This window comes from Balaenoptera acutorostrata, chromosome 6, assembly GCF_949987535.1.
Source record: "Balaenoptera acutorostrata chromosome 6, mBalAcu1.1, whole genome shotgun sequence".
Classification (NCBI taxonomy): Eukaryota; Metazoa; Chordata; class Mammalia; order Artiodactyla; family Balaenopteridae; genus Balaenoptera; species Balaenoptera acutorostrata.
The window spans coordinates 1,817,516-1,840,637 of NC_080069.1; the positions used below are offsets into that span (position 1 = coordinate 1,817,516).

General features: G+C 37.4%; 1 protein-coding gene across 1 annotated transcript in view; it reads right to left on the reverse strand.

Annotated features, from left to right (window-relative positions):
* DDX60 (DExD/H-box helicase 60) overlaps window positions 1-23,122 on the reverse strand; it is a 175,651-nt gene that overhangs the window by 125,058 nt on the left and 27,471 nt on the right. Inside the window, exon 3 of the mRNA XM_057548911.1 lies at window positions 10,311-10,380. The gene's annotated coding sequence lies outside the window, so the exon portion shown is untranslated. The remainder of the gene's footprint in view (window positions 1-10,310; window positions 10,381-23,122) is intronic.

Genomic DNA, 23,122 nt, shown 5'->3' on the forward strand with positions numbered 1-23,122 from the left:
GCCACGGAGCAACTAAGCCCGTGCACCACAACTACTGAGCCTGTGTTCTAGAACCTGCAAGCCACAACTACTGAGCCCACGTGCCACAACTACAGAAGCCCATGCGCCTAGAGCCCGTGCTCCGCAACAAGAGATGCCACCGCAATGAGAAGCCTGCGAACCGCAACCAAGAGTAGCCCCCACCCTCCGCAGCTAGAGAAAGCCCACGTGCAGCAATGAAGACCCAACACAGCCAAAAATAAAATAAGTAAATTAAAAAAAAATTTTTTTAATCCATTGTCCACCTTTCATTAGGTATTTAACTTGAGAAAATTATTTCCATACTCCAAGTACTCTTTTACAGGTGATGTGATAATACTATAAACAGATATGAATAAATAAATAGATATGATAATATCATGTAGCTCATAGGATTATTCTGAGAATTAAAAGAGATTATTCATGGAAAGGAACTAGCATAAATAATTGTTACTATTACTGAATTTATTACCTCTTCTGAGGCTATCTATGCTAAGTCTCATTAAAAAGATGGAAGGAATATTGAGTAAAGTCATTGTGAGAAATAAAATAAAAAATCAGGACAAAACAATGAGAATCATTCATGTACATTACCTCTTAAAAACTTTTTGTTTCTTTCTGTGCTTTGCATAATATATGCATAAGGTCTAAGGCTATCAGTTTCTTGCCCTGGTGAGAACACAACATTGACCCCCATTCCCCAGGAGAGTATGATTAAGAAGTTAAAAAGGGGTGTCTGAGGTCATCCAGGCTTCCTTTGAAACTATCAGAAAATATGGGCAATGCTGTTCCAAGAATAATTTCTGTTCTCAGGAGAGGCATCCGGAAAACCCCGTTTGAACACCAGTGTTAGCACTGTATTGAAGACAGAGAATTAAAGCAGTCCTCAGCGAAAGAAGTTCAGGAAATCAAAAAATAAACATTCAGCTTCTTTCAGTGAGGAAAAAAAAGTACATGATTTTGAAATCTTCAGTTCGTGGCTGTTAATTTTATAGAGAACAAAGGTTTATAGGATCAGAATCAGTGTGGCCCAATTGTTTTGCTCTGAAATATAGCCAAGGATATAATTAATCCTCAACTGTCATTTCACAAGTGTATGCCATAGGTCAAAATGCGGATTAAATAGATTTGTCTTCTATATTTAAGCAGGCATACACTACTTAGAGCACCTATCAATTTCACTTCTCAACTTCCAATTCTTTTATGCTCCAAGTTCTAACAGGGGTCAAAGTAGCAAGTGGATGGATATGTTTTATCTGAATTGGGAAGCTGATGTGGGTCACTATCGGTAGATAAAACGTAGTATTTCAGGTAATGTATCTTCTCCTTAAAAAACACAAGTCTTGAATCAGCAGATCAAAATTTCCATTTTTAAGTGAAGTAGTCTAGAGTGTCAGTCTAGATTGTCAGAACCCTGACTTTTCTGTACATATCAAAAAGAATACCGCTTACACCTTTAGTAATGTTAAAACAAACCAATCCAAACAAGAGAACATGTAAATAAAGTTTGAACAGATATATAGCAGAATGCTTACGAGTAAAGCAATAATTGCTTCTGGGGAGCAGGATAGGAGAAATTCTGTATTTGGATTGAGATCTGTTAAAATTGAAACCCATTCAATTTGTAATTTTTAAAAGCCAGAAAATTACTTTGTTGGGGTTATTTAATATACAGAAAATACTGAGAAGCACAGCGCCTCTGTTGAAGGTACCATTCTACTGTTCTGTAAATAAAATTCCTGCTGAGTTTTGAAGTCTAAAGTGCTTCCTAGAATGTAAGGATGGGCATCTAGACAGGAAAAAGTCTGTTGATGAAATTCCTTCTCCTTCCTCATGTTTCTGGGTGTCCTTAAAATAGAGATCCATCATCCCAAATAAAAATGAATTTTAGCTCTCAGCCACTTTGACCTAATGACATTTCCAGAACACTATATTCAAAAACTGCAGAAGATATATTTTCTTCTAGAACACATGGTACATTCACCCAAATAGGCCATGTGTTGGGGCATAAAACAAGCCCCAACATCTTAAAAAAAAACTTAAATTATACAGAAATGACTTCTCTGACCACAATGGAATTACATTACATATCAATAACATATCTAGAAAAAAACAAGTATTTATAAATTAAAATAGCACACTTCTAACTAATCCATTGTCAAAGAAGAATCACAAGATATTTTACAAAATATGTCCAATTAAATGGAAAAGAAAAAACCAATAGATGCACATTTGTGATGTATAGCTAAAGCAGTGATTAAAAAGAAAGTTTAAATGTTCAAAATCATAAAGAAGAAAGGTCTTGACTTAAGGTTCCAATTTAAGAGGCTGTGGGGGGGAATGTAAAGAAACTCCAAGAGAAAGAAAGAACAAAGTTAAGAGTAGAAATTAATTAATTTTTTAAAAAACAGACTCTTGGGAAAATAATAAAGCCAAAGCTGGGTCTTTGAAAACATCAACAAAATTAATAAACCACTAGATAGATTAATCAATAAGATAGGAGAGAAGACACAAATTAGCAATATAAAGAATGAAAAAGGAAACCTTACTACAAATCTTCAAACATTAAAAGGAATATATGAGAATATTATAAACAATTTTATGACAAAATATTAGACAATTTAGATAAGATGAACAAATTCTTTGGCATACACAATTAACAAGGTAAAACAGAATGTTTAAAAGCCCCTATATCCATTAGAGAAATTGAATTTGTTACCAAAAATCTTCACACACAAAAAATTCCAGACCCAGATGGTTTTAAAGGAAATTTATCAAATTTTATCAAATTCATCTAAGGAGAAAGTAATGCCAATCTTACAAAGACTTAGAAAATAGAGGAAGAGAAATGAATTTCCAATGCATTTTACTAGGTCAGCATAATACTGATACCAAAAGAACCAGACAGATATTATAAAAAAAGAAAATTACAGATGAATGTCCCTCACGAATGAATAAATGAATACACACACACACACACACACACACACACACACAAACACAAAATATTAGGAAATCAAACCCACTTATGTATTTTTTTACAAATATGGCCAAGTAGAATTTTCCCAGGAATAAAAGGTTGAATTAATACTCCAAAATCAGTCAATGTAATACACCAAAATAAAAAAATAAAAGAGGAATAGTATATAACAATTTAATACATGTAGAAGAAGCATTTGAAAAAATTTAACACCTATTTGTGATAAAAACTCTCAGAAAACCAGTAATAAAGGGGATTTCCTCAATCTGATAAAGTTATCTACAAAATAACTATGGATAACACAATACCAAATGGTAAAATAATGAACACTTTCCCTTTAAGATCAAGAACAGAGTAAAGATGCTCACCCACTCTACTTCAATCTTTATTGAAGGTACCAACCAGTGTAATAAGGCAAGAAAAAAAGGCGTAAAATTGAAGAAGAAGAAATAAGAATACATTTATTCACTAAAGACATATAGAAAATCCTAAAGAATATACAAATGAGTGATTAAAATTAATAAGTTAGTTTAGCAAGATTGCAGGATACTAGGTCAATATGCAAAAAATCAATTATATTTCTGTACACTAGCAGCAAAAACTGAAAAAAATTAAAAATCCAATCGATAATTTTTAAAAATGAAATATAAATATATTTAAGAAAAGATGTGCAAGACCTTCACACTTAAAACTACAAACAATTGGTGACAGAAACTAGAGAAGATCTAAGTAAATGGAGATGTATACCATATTCATTAACTGAAAGACTCTACAGATTTAATGAATATCAATTAGAATTCCATCAAGCTTTTTTTTAAATAGAAATTGAGAAGCTGACTGCAAAATTCATGTGGAAGTGCATAGCACCTAGAATAGCCAAAGCTGAACAAAGAACAAAGCTGATTTCAAGACTTACGATAAAGTTATGTTGATTAGGATATTGTGGTACTGGCAAAAAATAACATTAAATCTTTTGATGAAATAGAGTAGAGAGCCCAGAAGTAAACTCACATATTCAGTCATTTCATTTTCCACCAAAACAACAACAAAGTAATCCACTGAAGGCAGAAAAATCTTCTCAACGGTTGATGCTGGAATAACTGGGTCTCATAACTCAAACCACATACACAAAAAGTTTAATTCAAAATATATCACAGGGACTTCCCTGGTGGCGCATTGGTTAGGAATCCACCTGCCAGTGCAGGGGACATGGGTTCAAGCCTTGGTCCGGGAAGACTCCACATGCCGCAGAGCAACTAAGCCCGTGTGCCACAACTACTGAGCCTGCGCTCTAGAGCCCATGCGCCACAACTACTGAGCCCGCGTGCCACAACTACTGAAGCCTGAGCACCTAGAGCCCACGCTCTGCAACAAGAGAAGCCACCGCAATGAAAAGCCCGCGCTCCGCAATGAAGAGTAGCCCCCGCTCGCCTCAGCTAGAGAAAGCCCACGTAGCAACAAAGACCCAACACAGCCAAATTAATTAATTAATTAAATTCATTTTTTAAAAAAAAACATAGACTCAAGTTCAAAAGCTGAAACTGTATGCTTCTAGAACTAAATATAGGAGACTAACTTTATGATTAAGAGGCTTTATTTTTTAAACTGGTACAGGAACAATAACTATTAAAGTATTGATATGATGAATTAGATTTCATCAAAATAAAGATGTCGGGTCATCTAAAGATAGCATTAAGAAAATTAAGTGGCAAACCACAGACTGGAAGAACATATTTGCAATAACATAAAGGCATGCCTCGCTTTATTGCACTTCACTTTATTGTGTTTCACAGATATTGCACTTTTTACAAACTGAAGGTTTTTGGCAACCTTGCATCAAGCAAGTCTATCAGTGCCGTTTTTCCAACAAAATTGGCTCACTCTGTATCTCTGTGTCACATTTTGGAAATTCTCAGAATATTTCAAACTTTTTCATCAGTATTATATTTATTATGGTGATCTCTAATCAATGATCTTTGATGTTGCTACTGTAATTGCTTTGGGGGAGCCGTGAACTGCACCTGTGTAAGACTGTGAACTTAATCAACAAATGCGTGTGAGCTGACTGCTCCACCTGATGGAGACGTACAACAAGATTCATGTTGTTTTCGTGCCTGTTAACACAACACCCATTCTGCAGCCCATGGATCAAGGAGACATTTCGACTTTCAAGTCTTATATTTTAAAAAATACATTTAGTAAGGCTATAGCTGCCATAGAGAGTGATTCCTCTGATGCATCTGGGAAAAGTAAATTGAAAACTTTCTGGAAAGGATTCACCATTCTAGATGCCATTAAGAACACTTGTGACTCCGGGGAAGAGGTCAAGATATCAACATTAACAGGAGTTTGGAAAAAGTTGATTCCAATCCTCATGGAACTGCAGTTGTGGTGGAAATAGCCAGGGAACGAGAATTAAAGTGGAGCCTGACGATGTGATTGCTGCAATCTCATGATAAAACTTTAACGGATGAGGAGTTGCGTTTTACGGGTGAGCAAAGAAAGCAGTCTCTTTTTTTTACAAATTTATTTTTTATATTTATTTATTTATTCTTTTTGGCTGCGTCGGGTCTTAGTTGCGGCACGCGAGCTCTTTCGTTTCGGTGTGTGGGCTCTTTGTTGTGGCGCGCAGGCTTCTCTCCAGTTGTGGCGGGCGGGTTTTCTCTCTCTAGTTGTGGCGCACTGGCTCCACGGCGCGTGGGCTCTGTAGTTTGTGGCACGCGGGCTCTCTCGTTGAGGCGCGTGAGCTCAGTAGATGTGGCGCGTGGGCTTAGTTGCCCTGCAGCATGCGGGATCTTAGTTCCCCGACCAGGGATCGAACCTGTGTTCCCTGAATTGGAAGGCGGATTCTTTACCACTGGACCACCAGGGAAGTCCCAAAAGTGGTTTCTTGAGATGGAATTTACTCTTGGTGAAGATGCTGTGAAGGTTGTTGCAATGGCAACAAAGCATTTACAATATTACATAAACCTAGTTGATAAAACAGGGCAGGGTTTTAGAGGATTGATTCCAATTTTGAAAGAAGTTCTCCTGAAAGATACCATCAAACAGCATCTCATGCTACAGAGAAATTGTTCATGAAAGGAAGAGTCAATTCGATGCTGCAAACTTCCTTGTTGTCTTATTTTAAGAAATTGCTGCAGTCACCCCAACCTTCTGCAACCATCACCCTGATCAGTCAGCAGCCACCAACATCGAGGCAAGACCCTCCGCCAGCAAAAAGATTATGACTCTCTAAAGGCTAAGATGATGGTTAGCATTTTTAATCAATAAAGTATTTTTAATTAAGGTATGGACATTGTTTTTGTAGGCATAATGCTATTACACAAGTAACAGACTACAGTATAGTGTGAGCGTAACTTTTGTGTGCACTGAGAAACCAAGGCATTCTCACACTCATTTATTGTGATATTCACTTTATTGCGATGATCTGGAAATGAACCCCCAATATCTTCGAGGTATGCCTATCTGTGACTAGGGATTGTATCCAGAATATATTAAGAACTCCTACAACCCAATAATAAAAATATAAAGAATCCAATTAAAAATGGTCAAAAGATTTGAGCAGATGCTTCACAAGTGAAGATATACGGATGAACAACAAGCACTTGGAAAAAGCACACAGTATCATCAGCCATTAGGTAAATGCAAACTAAAACCACAACAACATAACACTACACACCCACCAGAAGGGCTAGACTGAAAATATAAACATTTTCAAGTATGTAGAGCTCTCATTCATTGTTAGATGGAGGGCAAAGTGGCTCAGCCAATTTGGGGAAAGTTTTGACAGTGGTTTGTTTTAAAAAATAAAACCAAATATACATCTGATCTGTGACATAGCAATTACAAACACAGATACGTGAACATGGAAAATGAAAATGTATGCCCCAAATCTTGAATGTAAGTATGCGTAGTAGCTTTATTCATAATAGGCAAAATATAGAAAGAACCCAAGTGTCCTCCCACAGCAGAATGGATAAAGAAACTGTAGTACATGTGTACAAGAGAACACTACTCAGCACTGATTAAAAGAACAAAGTACTGATACATGTGACAAAATTAACGAGTCTCAAAAATATTATGCTGAGTGAAGGAAGCTTTACATGAAGAGCTCATACTGTAAAGATCCACTTATTAAAAGTTCTAAAAGAACAGGCAAAACTAACATGTGGTAGGACGAGGTCTAAACAGCAGTTGTTTCTGGGGGTAAGTGAGAAGAGACGGAGCAGGGGCTTAATAGAACATGCTCCTGGGATGGTGGTGTTCTCCAGCTTGATACGAGCTTGGGCTACACTGGCGTTCATTTGTCAAGACTCATCGAATGCTATATTTAAGGTTTGAGCATTTCATTTCATGTAAATTTTACCTCAAAGAAAAAAAACCCTAGAAATATTGAACTCTAGTTAACGATACATGAAATGGTGAAATGTTTAAAAGTAAGATGTAATCTCTGCAACTTACTTTGAAATGTATCCCTCTTCACCCTCTTAAAAAATGACTGATGGGTGGATAGAGGCATAGAAAATTTATAGATATATGTGAAGCAAATATAATAAAATCATAGGATTCAGATGGTGGGGCTGTGGATATTTGCTACACGGTCTTACAACTTTTTATGTTTGCAAATTTTTATAATAAAATATTGGAAAATGAAGAATGGTTCTCTTTGAGTACTGAGATTATGGGTTATATATTTTCTGCAAATCTCTATTTTCTATGATCATATGCTTTATTTTAAGTAAAGTAGCCTTTAAAGTAAGTTAAGAGATTTTAATTTTAATTTTCAAAGGATTAAAAAGACATCAGTCTATAATCATACAATATCTGCTCTCAGATGAAAATGGAATTAAACTAGAAATTAATAACAGAAAGATAACTGGAAAATCCCAAAATACATGGATATTTAACAACACATGGACCAAGAAGATATCTCATGAGAAATTTTAGAATATTTGAACTAAATGAAAGTAGAAATATAACATCAAAATTTGTGAAATGCAGTGAAAACAGTGCTTAGAAGAAAATTTATAGTATTAAATGCATATATTAGAAAAGAAGAAAAATCTAAATCAATAATCCAGGTTTCTACCTTGGAAAACTAGAAAGAGAAGAGCAAAATAAATCCAAAATTAAAAAAAGAAAATAATAAGAATTACAGCAGAAATCAATGAGGTTGAAAACAGGGTATTAGTAGACAAAATCCATAAAACCAAGAACTGGTTCTTTGAAAAGTTCAAAGAAATTGATAAGCCTCTAGCCAGGCTAACTAAGAAAAAGAGAGGACAAAAATTACTAATATCAGAAATGAAAGAGGGGACATCACTACAATCCTATGGACATAATAGGATAATCACAGAATACTATGAACAACTCTACATCAACAAATCTGACAACCTAGATGAACTGGACCAACCTCTTGAAAGACACAATCTTCCAAAACTCACATAAGAAGAAACAGGCAATACGAATAGGCCTCTCTCTATTAAAGAAATTGAATCAATAATTAATAACATTACAAAATAGAAAACAACAGATGCAGACGGGTTCACTGGTGAATTCTACCAAACACTTAAGGAAGAAATTATACCGATTCTCTAAAATCTCTTTCAGAGGACAGAAGCAGAGGAAACACATCCTAATTCATTCTATGAAGTCAGCATTACCCTAATACCAAAACAGGCAAAGACATTACAAGAAAAGAAAACTACAGACCAAAATCTCTCATGAATATAGATGCAAGAATCCTCAACAAAATAATAGCAAATCAAATCCAACAATGTATAAAAAGATTTATACTCCACGACCAAGTGGGACTTATCCCAGGTACGCAAGGATGACTCAAAATTCAAAAATTAATTGTAATCCATCACATCAACAGGCTGAAGAAGAAAAATCACATAATCATATCAATAGATGAAAAGAAAGCATGTGATGAAATTCAACACCCACTCATGATAAAAAAAAAAATCTCAGTAAATTAGGAGTAGAGGGGAACTTCCTCAACTTGGTAAAGACCATGTACAAAAAACCTACAGCAAACATTATACTTAAGACACGCGAAGCTTTCCCACTAAAATCAGCTACAAGGAAAGGATTCCCCATCTCACCACTCCTTTTAAACATCATACTGGAATCACTGGCTAATGCATTAAGACTATCTGAAGAGAACTACGGCAAATTGTCCTTCATTTCTCATAAGATCCGCAAGATAGCGTTCAACGAAGTAGAAGAAGCTACGGTCCCTGTTGACTGATTTCTCATACAAGCGTGCGAAAAGCAAAGAATCTCCATCAATCACACAAAAAAATTAGATTCAACAAAATCATTTGATAAACTGGAATATCTAAAATAAAAATCAGGGACTTCCCTGGTGGCGCAGTGGTTAAGAATCTGCCTGCCAATGCAGGGGACACGGGTTCGAGCCCTTGTCCGGGAAGATCCCACATGCTGCGGAGCAACTAGGCCCGTGAGCCACAACTACTGAGCCTGCGCTCTAGAGCCCGCGAGCCACAACTACTGACCCCATGTGCCACAACTACTGAAGCCCGAGTGCCTACAGCCTGTGCTCCACAACAAGAGAAGCCACCGCAATAAGAAGTCCGCACACCACAACGAAGAGTAGCCCCCGCTCGCCGCAACTAGAGAAAGCCCGCGCGCAGCAACGAAGACCCAATGCAGGCAAAAAAAAAACACAGAAAAAAAAATTTTTTAATAAAATAAAATAAAAATCAACCAGTTAAAATAAAGATTACGGATTTTAGATTATATTTTCCATAAGGACATTGTTGCTATTGTTGTTGTTATTATTACTATTATTGTTATTATCATCATCACTGTCCTCGTAGTCATCAATAGCTACTCTTTGTTGAGTACTTAGTTTGTAACAGGAAGTCTGCTATGACCTTCAAAGATAACCTCATCAGCATTATAGCTATCCTTCATAAAGAGGTAGTGCAATTACTATTTTATAATAAGGAAAACTGGGCTCAGAGAGGCAAAACAATATATCCAATGTTAAAAGGCAGAGCCAGGATTTGAACTTGAGAATATCTGATTCCAAGGCTGTTACTCTGGATACAAACATATGTGATGTATCTGCATGCTTCAGAAATCTGACTGATTTAGGGAACAGTCTAGTCAATGACACCTGTTGACAGCTAGAGCGAAAATAATGTTTTCCCACCATCATCAAGTTGCTCCAAATAAGTATGTTGAATGATCATTTATATGTACATCACTCTACAGATAACATGGATACACAGAACAGAAAATTTCACAGCACTTTATTTTTCATTTCAAAAGTACTTACCTAGCTTTTGGCATTTCACTCAAAATTAACTTTGTCATTTTCCTGAAAAATACTGCATGATCTTCTGGTCCTAAAAAAAAAAAAAAAAAAAAAAAGGATTATTTTGAACCATCAATACTTTTTAAATAAATATATAATTTAGTTATTGTTAGGGAAAGGAGAGATGGCAATCCAATTATTTTTAATACTGTTGAATCTGAGTGTCTTACAAGATTGTGGTTTTATAAACTATAAATGTCAAAGACTGAAAATTACCCATTGTTGTTGCTACTTCAGCCTTAGAATAAAACAGACAATTATTAACTATGGCTAATGTCTTTTATTTTGGCACCTCTCAAATGGCTATATTTGATGTAAATGGTACCCCTGGAGAAAAGAAGAAAAATAAGAAATGCACTTAATCTTACAACAAAGAGAATGAACAAAGACATTAATGGTAATGAACTTCAAAGAACAACCTGGTGGACAAGACAGACATAATCAAATAATTACACAAAAAATTTAAATCATAAATATGACAAATGGCACAGAGATCAAGAGTGGCTTCCCTAAAGGTTTAATGGTTGAGCTGACATCTGAAGAATCAGTACTTCCTTATAATTAATTTGGCCCAAAAAGCAGTAAAGAGTGACGGAGAGAGGGTTCAAGATGGCAGCATAGGAAGATCCTGAACTCACTTCCTCCCAAGGACACAAGAAATCTACAACTACATATGCAATAATTCCCTTGACCGCGATGAAGAGTGGCCCCTGCTCGCCGCAGCTGGAGAAAGCCCTCGCACAGAAATGAAGACCCAACACAGCCAAAAATAAATAAATAAATAAATAAATTTATTTTTTAAAAAAAATAAATAAATAATTCCCTTGAAAAGGGAACTGAAAACTGAAGGAACAGAGCCTTCACAGCAAAGGGTAAAAGGGCAGCATCAGGATGGGTAGAAGAGGCAGAGATATAGTCTGCCAAGGAAAAAACTACAGCCCAGCCACGGCGATCCACAATCAGGGGGTATCACAGAAGTGTGGATCTTTTCCTTGAGGAATGAAGGATTCCATCTCCACATCAGGCACCCCAACCACTAGATCGTGCACAGGAGAGATGAGCCCCCAAACACCTGGATTTGAAAACCAATGGGGAATACATCCAGGACAACAATAGTACTGCAGGGAACAGAACTCATTTTTTTAAAACTTCTTAGTTTATATTGGACTATAGTTGATTAACAATGTTGTGATAGTTTCAGGTGTACAGCAACGTGATTCAGTTATACATATACATGTATCTATTCTTTTTCAAAATCATTTCCCATTTAGGTTGTTATATAATATTAAGCAGAGTTCCCTGTGCTATACAGTAGGTCCTTGTTGGTTATCCATTTTAAATATAGCAGTGGTTACATGTCAATCCCAAACCCACTAACTATCCTTTCCCCCCACCTTTTCCCCCTGGTAACCATAAGTTCGTTCTCTAAGTCTGTGAGTCTTGCAGCACTGCTTACAACAGCCAAGACATGGAAGCAACCTAAATGTCCATCAACAGAGGAATGGATAAAGAAGATGTGGTATACATATACAATGGAATATTACTCAGCCATTAAAAAGAATGAAATAATGCCATTTGCAGCAACATGGATGGACCTAGAGATTGCTATACTGAGTGAATTAAGTCAGACATAGAAAGAAAACTCATTTTTAAAGTGCCCATGCACAGACCCACTTAACCCCAAAACCAGCACAAAAACATGAGATTGAAAAAAACACATGGACCCTACGTGAAAGAGACCCACTTATCAATTTTAAAGCATCTGTGGGAAAGGCAGGAACCATGTGGGATGCTCCCCGGGGACCGAGACACTGGCAAGAGCCATTGCTGCATCTCAGGCTACCTCGCTAATGCCTTGCTGATGGGCTCAATATTGTTCTCCCTTTAACCTGCTAGCCCCAGTGAGCACACCCCACTGAGAGCCTTGCCCACACGTACACCTCAGCCAAGGCCTCTCAGCAAGCCCAGAGAGAGCCCTGCCCACCAGCACACGCAGCAGTCACAGGTGGGCTTTAAAGCTGGTCTGCAACGAACACTGGGGTGCATGTATCTTTTCTCCTAGGCATATACCCAGAGAAAACCATAATTTGAAAAGATACATGCACTGCAATGTTGATCGCAGCACTATTTACAATAGCCGGGACATGGAAACAACCTAAATGTCCATCAACAGAGGAATGGATAAAGAAGATGTGGCACATATATACAGTGGAATATTACTCAGCCATAAAAAAAGAACAAAATAATGCCATTTGCAGCAGCATGGATGGACCTAGAGGTTGACATACTGAGTGAAGAAAGTCAGACACAGGAAGACAAATATCATATGATATCACTTATATGTGGAATCTTAAAAAATGAGAAAAATGAACTTATTTACAAAACAGAAGTAGAGTCACGATGTAGAATACAAACTTATGGCTACCAGGGGATGGATGGGGAGGGATAAATTGGGAGACTGGGATTGACATATAACGCTGCTATATATAAAATAGATAAACAATAGGGACCTACTGTATAGCACAGGGACCTCTACTCAATATTCTGTAATGACCTGTATGGGAAAGAATCTAAAAAAGAGTGGATATATGTACATGTATAACTGATTCTCTTTGCTGTACACCTGAAACTAACACAACATTGTAAATCAACTATACTCCAATAAAAAATTTTAAAAATAAAAATAAAAAAATAAAGCTGGCCTGGGGGCCAGCACTGCCCAATAGTGTCCCACAGCAGTAGCTGTGTCCCCACCACACAGGGGGGCATGTGCAGGCTTCATAGGGGACATCACTTGAGCATCTGGCTCAGGTGGGCAGGCAGGTGCTTCTGAGTCCACAGGAAATCTACCTAGTCCACATCTTCAAGACTGGGAGAGATAGCTGATTTATCTAAACATAGAAACAAACACAAAGACACAGGAATATGTTTCAATTGAAAGAACAAGACAAAACCTCAGAAAAAGAACTAAAAGAAGTGGAGATAAGCAATTTAACTGGTAAAAAGCTCAAAGTAATAGTCACAAAAGTGCTCACTGAACTCAGGAGAAGGATGGATGAACACAGTGAGAACTTCAACAAAGAGATAAAAAATATAAGAAAGTACCAAACAAGAGTTATAACTGAACTGAAAAACACACTAGAGGATTGAACAGCAAGCAGACAGGTTGAGGTAGAAGAATGAATCAACAAGCTGGAAGACCAAACAATGGAACTCACCTAGACAGAGCAGCAAAATGAAAACAGAATTTTAAAAAGTGAAGATACTTTAAGGGACATTTAGGATAACATCAAATGAAATAAAGTTCACAATATAGGAGTTCCAGAAAAAGAAGAAAGAGTTTTAAAAAATTATTAGAAAAAATAGTGGCTGAAAGCATCCCTAATCTGGGGAAGTAAACAGACATCCAGGTCCAGGAAGCCCAGAGAGCTCCAAATAAGATGAACCCAGAGAGAAACACAGCAAGACACATTAAATTTAAAACAGTAAAAATTAAGGATAAAGAGAGAATCCAAAAAGCAGCAAGAGAAAAACAATTTGTTATGTACACAGGAACCCCCAACAAGGCTATCAGCAGACTTTTCAGCAGAAACTTTACAGGACATAAAGGAATGGTATGACATTTTCAATGTGCTGGAAAGAAAAAAATTTCAACCAAGAATTCTCCACCCATTCATTCAGAATTGAAAGAGAGATTATGAGTTTCCCAGATAAGCAAAAGCTAAAGGAGTTCATTACCACTAAACCAGCCCTAAAGTAATGTTAAAGGGACTTATATAAGCTGAAAAGAAATGCCACTAATAATATGAAAACATACAAAAGTAAAAATCTCACTGGGAAATCTAAATATATAATAAAGGTAATGGATCCATCATTTATAAAGCAAACATGAAGATTAAAAGACAAAAGTAATAAAAATTAACTAAAATTACAATAATTAGTTAAGGGGTACATAAAATAAAAAGATGTAAAATGTGTCATTGAAAGTATAAAACTTGGGGGGGGGCAGTAAAAAGATAAAACTTTGGTATGTGTATAAATTTAAGTTGCTACCAACTTAAAACAGGCAGTTATTTACACAGGATGTTATATGTGAACCTCACAAACAAGCTCCTACAAGAGAGTCACTTCAGAATAAAGGACACACACAGACTAAAAGTGAAGGGATGGAAAATGATATGTCATGCAAATAAAAATTTAAACCAAGCTGGAGTAGGAATACTCTTTTCAGAAAAAAATAGACATTGAAACAAAATAATGCAGTAAAAGACAAAGAAGAGCATTGCATAATGATAAAGGTGTCAATCCAGCTATAATATGTAACATTTTAAAATGTATACCTGCTCAACAGAAGCACCAAGATATATAAAGCAAATATTAACGGACTTAAAGGGAGAAATTGAAAGGATTACAATATCAGTGGGGGACTTTAACACTGCACTTACATCAATGGATAGATCATCCAGACAGAAAAATCAGTAAGAAAACAGTGGACTTAAACACCATATGAGACTAGATGGATTTAACAGATATATATAGGACATTTCACCCAAAAGCAACAGAATACAGTCTTTTCACATACATATGTAACATTCTCCAGGATAGGTCACATGTTAGTAATATAAGTCTCTATAAATCCAAATGATTGAAATCATAGCGAGTATCATCACAATGGCATCAGAATGGTATGAAACTAGAAGTCAATCACAAGAAAAAAAGGGGGAAAACCACAAAAACATGGAGATTAAACAAAATGTTACTGAACAATCAATGGGTCAAAGAAAGAAATCAAAGGAGAAATAAAAAAATACCCAGAGACAAACGAGAAAATATAGCATAGCAAAATCTATGGGAGGTAGCAAAAGCATTTCTAAGAGGGAAGTTCATAGTATACAGACCTACCTCAAGACACAAGAAAAATCCCAAATAAACAATTTCATTTTACACCTAAAAGTACTAGAAAAAGAAGACTAAACAAAGGCCAAAATAAGTAGAAGAAAGGAAATAATAATGATCAGAGTGGAAATATATAAAATCTAGACTGTAAAAACGACAGAAAAGATCAATAAAACTAAAAACTCTTTCCTTGAAAAGATAAACAAAATTGACAAACATTTAGCTAGTGTAACCGAGAAAAAAGGAAGAGGACTTAAATAAATAAAATCAGAAAAGAAAGAGGATAAGTTACAACTGATATCACAAAAATACAAAGGACTATAAGAGACTACTATGAACAATTATACAGCAATAAAATGAACAACCTAGAAGAAATGAATAAATTCCTAGAAACATACAATCTTCCAAGACTGAATCATGAAGAAATAAAAAGGGTGAATAGATCAATTACTAGTAAGGAAATTGAAACAGTAATCAAAAATCTCCCAACAAAAAAATTCCAAGGACCAGATGGCTTCACTGGTGAATTACACAGAACATTCAAATAAGATTTAATACCTGTCCTTCTCAAACTCTTCCAAAAAACTGAAGAGGAGGGGAACCTTGCAAACATAACTTATGAAGCCAGTATTATTTTGTTATCAAAACCAGATATGGACAGTACACACACACACACACACACAAATATTATAGGCCAATATCCTTGATGAACATAAATGCAAAAATTCTCAATGAAATATTAGCAAACTAAATCCAACAATACATTCAAAGGGTCACACACCAGGATCAAGTGAGATTTATTCTGGGGTTGCAAGGATGGTCAACTTCTGCAAATCAATCAATGTGATACATCACATTTTAAAAATGAAGGATAAAAATCATATGATCATCTCAATACATGCAGAAAAAGCATTTGACAAAATTCAATATCCTTTTACAGTAAAAACTATCAATAAAGTGAGTATAGAGGGACCATAACTCAACATAAAAAAGGTCATATATGACCAACTCACAGCTAACACCATACTCAACAACGAAAACCTGAAGACTTTCCCTCTAAGTTCAGAAAGAAGACAAAAGATGCCCACTCTTACCATTTTAATTTAACAGAATATTGAAAGTCCTAGCCAAGCAATTAGGCAAGAAAAAGAAATTAAAGGCATCCCAATTGGAAAGAAAGAAGTAAAACTGTCACTGTTTGCACGTGACATGATACTATATGTAGAAAACCCTAAGCGCTGTACCAAAAAACTGTTAAAAGTAATAAATGAATTCAGTAAATTTGCAGAATACAAAATCAATATACAGAAATCCATAGCATTTCTATGCACTAAAAACAAACTCTCAGGGGCTTCCCTGGTGGCGCAGCGGTTGAGAATCTGCCTGCCAATGCAGGGGACATGGGTTCGAGCCCTGGTCTGGGAGGATCCCACATGCCGCGGAGCAACTGGACCCGTGAGCCACAATTACTGAGCCTGCGCGTCTGGAGCCTGTGCTCCGCAACGGGAGAGGCCGCAATGGTGAGAGGCCCGCGCACCGCGATGAAGAGTGGCCCCCACTTGCCGCGGCTGGAGGAAGCCCTCGCACAGAAACGGAGACCCCACACAGCCATAAATAAATAAATAAATAAAAATTTAAAAACTAAAAAATAAAAATAAAAAAAAAACTCTCAGAAAGAGAAATTAGGAAAACAATCCCACTTAAAATTGCATCAAAAAATAAAATACCTAAGAATAAATTTAATCAAAGAGATGAAAGACCTGTACACTGAAAAAATATGACACTGATAAAAGAAATTGAAGAAGACACAAAAAATAAAAAGATATTATGTGTTCATGGATTGGAAGAATAAATATTGTTCAAATTTCCATACTGCGCAATCTACAGATTCATAGCAATCTCTATCAACATTCCAATGGCATGTTTCACAGAACTAGAACAAATAATCCTAAAATTTGTATTGAACCACAAAAAATCCTGAATAGCCAAAACAATCTTGAGAAAGAAGAACAGAGCGGGAGTTCATTGCATAACTGAACTGAAAAACACACCGGAGGATTGAACAGCAAGCGATTCATACGACTCGCTTTGGGAGCATTCGCTGTTCCCTCACCGCAGCCACGCTGTCTTCCCCTGGCGCTTCCCACGGCGCGAAGCTCTCCCTCCTCAGGACCAGTGCCAAGGGAGAGTCGGGGAGGACCCGCCCCTGAGATTAAAGCAAGCCCAGTGCATCCCCGGATGGAAGAGTTTCCAGAAAAGACAGTGGCACATGCCACCGAGAAGCGAAATAGGGTTGAGATTCAGAGCTGCCGCGCGATCGGTGCGTAGGAAGGTGTCTGCAGCCGAAGGAAGCACGTGCTGGGGAAACGGGGTCGGGCAGCAGAACGCACTTATTCCGCAGCTAGCCGGACAGTACGTGCCGTGTGTGAGGGACGCAGGGCCGCGAAAGACAAGAGCCATCTCTGCACCCGGGGCTCAGAAAAAACAAACAAAAATTGGCATATTTTAGAATTGCAGGAAGTGCCGTGAAAAAAGCAGGAGAGTTATGAGGAGTTAGATGGGACTGTTAGAAAAGGTACCTCCAAGGAAGTGAGATTGCAGATGAGACCCGAACGGGGAAGGGAGCCGCCGTGCAAAGGGCTGGGGGCGACGTTTCCGGCAGCGGCCCCGCGGGCGAGCTCGGGTGGGCAGGGGCCAAGGTCCCTCCGGGACCCGCCTGCCGGGAGCGGAGCCGGGACGAGGGATGCGAGCTGAGGCCCAGCGCCAGGCGGAGCAGGGCTGACCCATCGGGACGGGACACCGAGCGCAGGAGGAGAGTCGTCCTCGGCGTGATCAGAGCTCCCGCCAGCGAAGAGGGAGGTGCCTGACCTGACGGCGTTCTCAGGAGGTGATATGGCTGCTCTTCGCAGGGCGGCTGTGCGGAGGGGAGAGGTCGGAGGGCAGAGGTCGGAAGGGAGAGGTCGGGCGGGAAGCAGAAGAGGGAAGGCAGAGGCGGTAAACATGACCTACTTTCTCAGGCAGTCTGCTCCTTTTAGGGAAAGACTGGAGCGCGTTTCAGGCTGGACGGTCAGTGGAGGGACGGACGATCCGGGAGAGAACGGACGGCAGATGAGGCTTTCATCCAGGACGGCGGGACGGAGGACTCCTCTGCCGCCCTCTCCTCCCCAGATTGTATTAACATTTCGGAGAAAGTATGTTCCTATGTTCAACATTATGTACTCATAACTGTATAGGAAAATAAAAAGGAACTCCTGGACCTAGAAATAAAATTGGATAAGATCGTTGGAGAAATGGGAAGCAGAGAAAATTATACCCGTGCAGTTCCCAAAAGTGGCAATGCCCACCCCCCAAGGGACATTTTAGAAATGTTTGCAGGTGACACTGGCATGTAATGGTGGGGTACAGAAATACTAGCTGTCTTGCAAATCACAGATAGTTCCAGTTGCCCAGAAGTAAACTCTGTTTTACTTATAGGTACCACGTCTGTTTACACAGTTTTGATATAATGGAGTTTACACAATCCTGTGTACATCAAAAAAAGACTGTTCTTGTAGGGGACTTTAACACCCCACTTTCACCAATGGACAGATCATCCAAAATGAAAATAAATAAGGAAACACAAGCTTTAAATGATACATTAAACAATATGGACTTAATTGATATTTATAGGACATTCCACCCAAAAACAACAGAATACACATTTTTCTCAAGTGCTCATGGAACATTCTCCAGGATAGATCATATCTTGGGTCACAAATCAAGCCTTGGTAAATTTAAGAAAATTGAAATCGTATCAAGTATCTTTTCCGACCACAATGCTATGAGACTAGATATCAATTACAGGAAAAGATCTGTAAAAAATACAAACACATGGAGGCTACACAATACATTACTTAATAACGAAGTGATTACTGAAGAAATCAAAGGGGAAATCAAAAAATACCTAGAAACAAATGACAATGGAGACACGACGACCCAAAACCTATGGGACACAGCAAAAGCAGTGCTAAGAGGGAAGTTTATAGCAATACAAGCCTACCTCAAGAAACAGGAAACATCTCGAATAAACAACCTAACCTTGCACCTAAAGCAATTAGAGAAAGAAGAACAAAAAAACCCCAAAGCCAGCAGAAGGAAAGAAATTATAAAGATCAGGTCAGAAATAAATGAAAAAGAAATGAAGGAAACAATAGCAAAAATCAATGAAACTAAAAGCTGGTTCTTTGAGAAGATAAACAAAATTGATAAACCATTAGCCAGACTCATCAAGAGAAAAAGGGAGAAGACTCAGATCAATAGAATTAGAAATGAAAAAGGAGAAGTAACCACTGACACTGCAGAAATACAAAAGATCATGAGAGATTACTACAAGCAACTATATGCCAATAAAATGGACAACCTGGAAGAAATGGACAGATTCTTAGAAATGCACAAACTGCCGAGACTGAACCAGGAAGAAATAGAAAATATGAACAGACCAATCACAAGCACTGAAATTGAAACTGTGATTAAAAACCTTCCAACAAACAAAAGCCCAGGACCAGATGGCTTCACAGGCGAATTCTATCAAACATTTAGAGAAGAGCTAACACCTATCCTTCTCAAACTCTTCCAAAATATTGCAGAGGGAGGAACACTCCCAAACTCATTCTACGAGGCCACCATCACCCTGATACCAAAACCAGACAAAGATGTCACAAAGAAAGAAAACTACAGGCCAATATCACTGATGAACATAGATGCAAAAATCCTCAACAAAATACTAGCAAACAGAATCCAACAGCACATTAAAAGGATCATACACCATGATCAAGTGGGGTTTATCCCAGGAATGCAAGGATTCTTCAATATACGCAAATCAATCAATGTGATACACCATATTAACAAATTGAGGGAGAAAAACCATATGATCATCTCAATAGATGCAGAGAAAGCTTTTGACAAAATTCAACACCCATTTATGATAAAAGCCCTGCAGAAAGTAGGCATAGAGGGAACTTTCCTCAACATAATAAAGGCCATATATGACAAACCCACAGCCAACATTGTCCTCAATGGTGAAAAACTGAAACCATTTCCACTAAGATCAGGAACAAGACAAGGTTGCCCACTCTCACCACTATTATTCAACATAGTTCTGGAAGTCCTAGCCACAGCAATCAGAGAAGACAAAGAAATAAAAGGAATCCAAATCGGAAAAGAAGAAGTAAAGCTGTCACTATTTGCAGATGACATGATACTATACATAGAGAATCCTAAAGATGCTACCAGAAAACTCCTAGAGCTAATCAATGAATTTGGTAAAGTAGCAGGATACAAAATTAATGCACAGAAATCTCTTGCATTTCTATACACTAATGACGAAAAATCTGAAAGTGAAATTAAGAAAACACTCCCATTTACCATTGCAACAAAAAGAATAAAATATCTAGGAATAAACCTACCTAAGGAGACAAAAGACCTGTATGCAGAAAATTATAAGACACTGATGAAAGAAATTAAAGATGATACAAATAGATGGAGAGATATACCATGTTCCTGGATTGGAAGAATCAACATTGTGAAAATGTCTCTACTACCCAAAGCAATCTACAGATTCAATGCAATCCCTATCAAACTACCACTGGCATTTTTCACAGAACTAGAACAAAAAATTTCACAATTTGTATGGAAACACAAAAGACCCCGAATAGCCAAAGCAATCTTGAGAACGAAAAATGGAGCTGGGGGAATCAGGCTCCCTGACTTCAGACTATATTACAAAGCTTCAGTAATCAAGACAGTTTGGTATTGGCACAAAAACAGAAATATAGATCAATGGAACAGGATAGAAAGCCCAGAGATAAACCCACACACATATGGTCAACTTATCTTTGATAAAGGAGGCAAGCATATACAGTGGAGAAAAGACAGCCTCTTCAATAAGTGGTGCTGGGAAAATTGGACAGGAACATGTAAAAGTATGAAATTAGAACACTCCCTGACACCATGCACAAAAATAAACTCAAAATGGATTAAAGACCTAAGTGTAAGGGCAGACACTATCAAACTCTTAGAGGAAAACATAGGCAGAACACTCTATGACATACATCACAGCAAGATTCTTTTTGACCCAGCTCCCAGAGAAATGGAAATAAGTACACAAATAAACAAATGGGACCTAATGAAACTGAAAAGCTTTTGCACAGCAAAGGAAACCATAAACAAGACGAAAAGACAACCCTCAGAATGGGAGAAAATATTTGCAAATGAAGCAACTGACAAAGGATTAATCTCCAAGATTTACAAGCAGCTCATGCAGCTCAATAACAAAAAAACGAACAACCCAATCCAAAAATGGGCAGAAGATCTAAATAGACATTTCTCCAAAGAAGATATACAGATGGCCTACAGACACATGAAAGAATGCTCAACATCATTAATCATTAGAGAAATACAAATCAAAACTACAATGAGATATCATCTCACACCGGTCAGAATGGCCATCATCAAAAAATCTAGAAACAGTAAATGCTGGAGAGGGTGTGGAGGAAAGGGAACCCTCTTGCACTGTTGGTGGGAATGTAAATTGATACAGCCACTATGGAGAACAGTATGGAGGTTCCTTAAAAAACTACAAATAGAACTACCATACGACCCAGCAATCCCACTACTGGGCATATACCCTGAGAAAACCATAGGTCAAAAAGAGTCATGTACCAAAATGTTCATTGCAGCTCTATTTACAATAGCCAGGACATGGAAGCAACCTAAATGTCCATCGACAGATGAATGGATAAAGAAGATGTGGCACATATATACAATGGAATATTACTCAGCCATAAAAAGAAATGAAATGGAGGTATTTGTAATGAGGTGGATGGAGTTAGAGTCTGTCATACAGAGTGAAGTAAGTCAGAAAGAGAAAAACAAATACAGTATGCTAACACATATATATGGAATCTAAGGGAAAAAAAAAAAAGGCCATGAAGAACCTAGTGGCAAGACGGGAATAAAGACACAGACCTACTAGAGAATGGACTTGAGGATATGGGGAGGGGGTGGGGTGAGATGTGACAGGGTAAGAGAGTGTCATGGACATATATACACTACCAAATGTAAAATAGATAGCTAGTGGGAAGCAGCCGCATAGCACAGGGAGATCAGCTCGGTGCTTTGTGACCACCTAGAGGGGTGGGATGGGGAGGGTGGGAGGGAGGGAGATGCAAGAGGGAAGAGAAATGGGAACATATTGTATATGTATAACAGATTCACTTTGTTATAAAGCAGATGCTAACACACTATTGTAAGGCAATTATACTTCAATAAAGATGTTTGAAAAAAAAAAAAAAAAAGACTGTTCTTTATTTTATTTGGAATTTAACTCAAGTTGTTTACCATTTCAAAATATTATGAAAACGTACTGTAAAGCTACCTGTGGTATTTGAAACACCAATATAGACCATTTGTAGCTGTCAAATTCTTGTTGATTCTAAGATAAGTATATGAATACATCTTTATTTCTTCTTGATTAGTCATTCTCAAAGATTTCCATTGTAGAAGTTTATATGATAAACTATTTTTCAGATAATTCATTGCTGCTGATTCTTAAATGACATGTGAGGGTCTGAGGCCCTAAACACATAATCTACATGAGTGTTTCCCTAAAGTATTGTACCTCAAACATACACGTAAGTGTCCATAGTTAGCCTTCATTCCTATTTAAGAGAGAGACAGGTTAGGGAAACCCAAATCAGCCTTTTCACTAACCATCGCATTTTTCATTTATAAGGTGAATATAAAAGTAAGAGTCATTAGAAAACAATAATAATCATACAGAAAATAAACATTAAAAATAAAGAGAAGCAAAATAAATGGACAGATTAAGCAATGCCTGT